This window comes from Mastomys coucha, unplaced genomic scaffold, assembly GCF_008632895.1.
Source record: "Mastomys coucha isolate ucsf_1 unplaced genomic scaffold, UCSF_Mcou_1 pScaffold23, whole genome shotgun sequence".
Taxonomy (NCBI): Eukaryota; Metazoa; Chordata; class Mammalia; order Rodentia; family Muridae; genus Mastomys; species Mastomys coucha.
Window position 1 is genome coordinate 55,033,211 of NW_022196906.1, and position 5,405 is coordinate 55,038,615.

At 41.8% G+C, this 5,405-nt stretch overlaps 1 protein-coding gene across 5 annotated transcripts in view; it reads right to left on the reverse strand.

The window, feature by feature from the left end:
* Positions 1 to 5,405, reverse strand: part of Lrrc49 (leucine rich repeat containing 49) — a 119,292-nt gene that overhangs the window by 80,329 nt on the left and 33,558 nt on the right. The window lies entirely within an intron of this gene.

The following is a 5,405-nucleotide window of genomic DNA, read 5'->3' on the forward strand; positions in this document are numbered from 1 at the left end:
TTAAATGTTAGCCAATACTAAAAGATTTAGGCCAGATAACTGAAAAAAAAATTACATAGTGTAGAGAAGGCAGCGCATGAGGCTGCTGCAGGTGCAGTACTGAGTGGGCTGTCAGGGTGGAGGGTGGGCTGTCAGGGTGGAGGGTGGAGGGTGGGCTGTCAGGGTGGAGGGTGGGCTGTCAGGATGGAGGGTGGAGGGTGGGCTGTCTGGATGGCCACACAGCCTCAGAGGCTTTTTAGACTTCCCATGTAAAACCATTTCATTTCCAGTACAGAGTCTTCTGTATTAACAGTTATTCCCAGGCCTCTCTGAAACCCTGATCCATAAAGTGAGGCAGTAGTTTCTATATCTTTCCATGGTAGAAGTAAAAATATAGAAAACAGGACAGCAGACCAATCTCCCTGTCTCCCCCGATGAGCGATGGGGTGTGTAAGTTGGCAAACTTCTAGAATCATCTCTTTTTCTTTTCTTTTTTTAATTAGATATTTTCTTTATTTACATTTCAAATGTTATCTCCTTTCCTGGTTTCCCCTCCAAAAACCCCCTATCCCATTCTCACCAACCCACCCACTCCCACTTCCCTGTCTTGGGATTCCTCTACACTGGGCCATTGAGCCTTCTCAGAACCAAAGGCCTCTCCTCCCATTGATGTTCAACAAGGCCAACTTCTGCTACATATGCAGCTGGAGCCATGGGTCCCTCCATGTGTACTCTTTGGTTGGTGGTTTAGTCCCTGGGAGCTCTGGGGGTACTGGTTGGTTCATATTGTTGTTCCTTCTATGGGGCTGCAAGCCCCTTCTATCCTTTCTCTAGCTCCTCCATTGGGGACTTGTGCTCAGTCCAATAGATGGCCAAGAGCATCCACCTCTAAATATGTCAGGCACTGGCAGAGTCTCTCAGGAGACAGCTATATCAGGCTCCTGTCAGCAAGCACTTGTTGGCATCCATAGTAGTGTCTGTGTTTGGTAACTGTATATGGGAAGGATCCCCAGGTAGGGCAGTCTCTGGATGGTCTTTCCTTCAGTCTCTGCTCCACACTTTGTCTCTGTATCTCCTCCCATGGGTATTTTGTTCCCCCTTCTAAGAAGGACCGAAGTATCCATACTTCGGTCTTCCTTCTTCTTGAGCTTCATTTGATCTGTGAACTGTATCTTGGCTATTCTGAGCTATTGGGCTAATATCCACTTATCAGAGAGTGCATACCACGTGTGCTCTTTTGTGATTGGGTTACCTCACTCAGGATGATATTTTCTAGTTCCATCTATTTGCCTAAGAATTTCATAAATTCATTGTTTTTAATAGCTGTGTAGTACTCCATTGTATAAATGGCCCACATTTTCTGTATCCATTCCTCCATTGAGGGACATCTGGGTGGTTTCCAGCTTCTGGTTATAAGTCAGGCTGCTATGAACATGGTGGAGCAACAGAATCATCACCTCTCTCTGACTTCCCTTAAGGAGGAGTGCGGGCTTCCCAGGACTGTGTTTCCCACAGGAAATGGCTACTGCTTTCTCATCTCTCCTAAAGCCTTCTCTCCACTCTCTGACCCCAGACTCCTCCTGGATCTACCTGGGCACAAGCACTGCTGTCACCCACTGGAGACTGAAGGCAGCCATGCAGCTCCTGAGAGTTACCGCAGCCTCACTCTTTGTGTTTGAGTGTTTTGCCTTCCTGTGTGCTGACAGACCAGGTGCATGCCTCATGCCCCTAAGGGTTAGATAAAAGCATTGTATCCCCAGAACTAGAGTTACAGCCAGTTATGAGCACCCAGCTGGGTGCTGAAAACCGACCTGAGTCCTCTAGCAGAGCAGCCAGTGCTCATAACCAAAGAGTTGTCTCTCCAGACCCTTAACACCTGAGTTTCTTTTTTTTAAATAAATCTTTTGTAAAACATCTAAATTTTCTTTTTAAGATTGCTTAAGTTGTTTTTATTGTTGTTCAAATAATTTTTTAAGTTTTGAAACTTAAATGTCATTACATCATTTCCCACTTCCCTTTCCTCCCTGGAAACCTTCTCATGGATACTTCTCAAACTCATAGCTTCTTTTTCTTTAACTATTGTTACATATGTATATTCCTAAGTATATAAATACAACTGGCTCAGTTGCTATAACATTACTTGTATGTATATGATTTCAGGGCTGACATTTGGTATCGGATTCCTTTGTCTGGCTGTCAATAAATATCCTGCCTTCACCTTCAGAACCCAGACCAAGACTACACTGAGGTAGTGGACTTTAAGCTGTGCTTTGTCAATTCTGGTGGTAGGATTCATCCATTAATGTGCTTGGCACCAAGCTATGATTTAAGCATTTTGAAATGAAGGAGGAAGGAGAAATGGTGGTTGAAATTCTATAGGGATGCTCAAGCCTTTTCTCTTGAAGGAAAAGACATGTTCATTTTATCAGCAAGGACTCAACAGTTGTAGCACATCTCTTCTGGAGGTAACTATTTCACAGGCAGAGAACTGTTATGGCACAGCTAGAATATTATACATAAGCATGAAAAGAAAATGTTGATACCTACAGAAATATTTACAGGCCATATTATTAATCTGCTCATCATCTTAAGTTTATTGTACTTAAAATCTACTGGAAATCGTATTCAACAGACTTCTGAAGTATGATTTAAGGAATTCAACAGTTTAAAAATATAATACTGTTAAAAATAGAGCTGAATGGGCCAGGCGGTAGTGGTGCATGCCTTTAATCCCAGTACTTGGGAGGCAGAGGCAGGCGGATTTCTGAGTTCGAGGCCAGCCTGGTCTACAGAGTGAGTTCCAGTACAGCCAGGGCTACACAGAGAAACCCTGTCTCGAAAAAGAAAAAAAAAAAATAGAGCTGAATGAAATTATGAACTCTAAGACTGATAAGAGGATTAGAAATCCTTATTTTTCTAAACAATAATGACTTTGCAGATAAAGAAGTCATCTCCTCTGTTCAACAGTGTCCTCCATATTCCCTAACTTTGTAACAGAACTGAATGACTCAGCAATCTGCCTGTATAGAACATCCATTACTCATGACTCAGCAATCTGCCTGTATGGAACGTCTATTACTCAGGCTATTTTTAGTGACTCTTCCTATAGAGAAATAAGGAGGAAGCAAGATGAAGACACAGGGTGTGGCAATGCAGCAAAGAGGACAAAGAGGACTGGAAGAAAACAATCTTTATTCTTGTTTCTGTTATTTTAAAAAAGTCAGGATACAATATACTTAGCAGAAATTATTTCAATTTTGAAAAGTTATAAATGGACTTATCAAGCATGTTTGAGAACAGGAAAAAGAGAAAAGAAAACAATATTCCTTTTCATTAAAAGACTAAATGAATTCCAAGTTACCTGCTACAGCCTTCACTTTGGAACAGACACACATATGTTAGCCAAGGGCTGTGACTACTAAGCCATCTATACACCATTTTAACCATACATTTATCTAAATGCCAAAAAGCCCAGCCAGTATCTGCTCATGTTTCTGAAAGGCATTAATATTCTTAGCTGCTTTTACAGTTTCCTACCCTCTCTATGGCAATTGATATCAATAAATCTAGCTGTATCCTGCTTTTCTGATCCGATTTTCATACATGTACTGTCGTAATCCCACCCAGGAGAAACCTCAAGGAGGCAGACTAGAAGTGGGTGCTGATGCTAACAGGGTAGCTTCCCCCTTATGCTCTAGAAGCACTGCTTTAATCGCTATGAGGAAAGTGACTCAGTACTTCCATCTCACAATCAACGGCCTTCCTGTATTTGAATGTGTACCTGAAACTTACATCACAAGCCAGGTCTAAAAAAAAACTTGACAAAAGTTTTGCCTGACATGCAACCCTCTAAGCCTCCTAGCTAAGCTGTGGGGAGAGCCAGAGTCTCTCAAGTTTCATTGTGTCTGATTATCACAAACCACTAACTTCCACAGAAAAACTTCCCATAGTAATTCACCAAGGTGCGAAGAACTGCTAAGGTGGAGCAGAGAGAATGACCTCAGTGCAGACTACAAATGTCTACACTTAAAGCTTACAGGAGAGGGGCTGGCAAGATGGCTCAGCAGGTAAGAGCACTGACTGCTCTTCCAAAGGTCCTGAGTTCGGATCCCAGCAACCACATGGTGGCTCACAACCATCCGTGATGGATCTGATGCCCTCTTCTGGTGTGTCTGAAGATGGGGCCAGAGCAAGCGGGGCCGGAGCTAGCAGAGGTCCTGAGTTCAATTCCCAGCAGCAACATGATGGCTCACAGCCATCTGTACAGCTACAGTGTACTCATACACATAAAATAAATTAATAAAAAAAAAAAAAAAAGCTTACAGGAGACAGTAAAGCACAGCACCAGGAGTGAGGAAGCTGGGAAGTTTATGGAAAGTGTGATGCACAGACCCTAGAAGACAAAACGATAATTACTGAGAACTCGCTAGTTAAGACTGAAAATCCGATTAAATACAAGATTGCATTTTAAAGAGTTAATTTCAAGGTATAACTATGGAGGCAGTAAGATGCAGAGATGCACCTGGGAGAATTACAATGACAGAAGTTATAGAGATTAAGATATAAACAATGTGACGAGACAGCCTGCACTATATTCTGAGGGCTTTAGTAGAAAGAAAATTTCTTTATGAAAATGCTGATACAGAATGTTCCCATAAGTGTTAATAAAATTTATAATTATCTTCACACTTGCATACCACCTGGAAAAAATACAGATATCAAACCTGCAATGGGGCAGCCTATTCCAGAGAAGTTTTAATGGTGACTGAAAGAGTGCTTGTGGATTACCCACCATGTTCTTTATACAACATTCTTATGTCCTAAAAGGAAAGTTATACAAAGAAAATACGCTGCAAATGTCACAGTATCATAAAGCCTAAGTCTATAGGGAATGCTTTGAGCACAGAGGTAGACTGGCAAGTAGAAGAGAAGAGAGGCTCCAGAGAGGCTCATTTTAATTAGCACTTAATTTGATAAACATGACAGTTCATTTTCATGGAGAAATAGGTCTTTTCAATAAAACATAGCCAAGAAAACAGACAGCCATATGTGGATAAAATGAACTCTCCCCTATCTTATAGCATACAAGAAGTTAATTAAAGGTAGCTCATAGTCCTGAAAGAAGAGATTCAGCTGTAAACCTTCTAGAAGGAACACTGGATAACACAGTCATGACTTTGCAATGGGAAGAAGAGTCCTCAGACAGGACACAGAAGACACTGATGACAGAGGGGACAAGTCACAGACGATGCCATCAGACCTGAAAGCTCCACACACCAAAAGTTTTTTTTTTTATAAAGTGAAAAGAACAAGCCATGGAAAATGCACTCTCTGTAGACATCCAGACAAACACTGGGATAGACAGACAGACAGACAGATAAGGAGAGAGAGAGAGAGAGAGAGAGAGAGAGAGAGAGAGAGAGAGA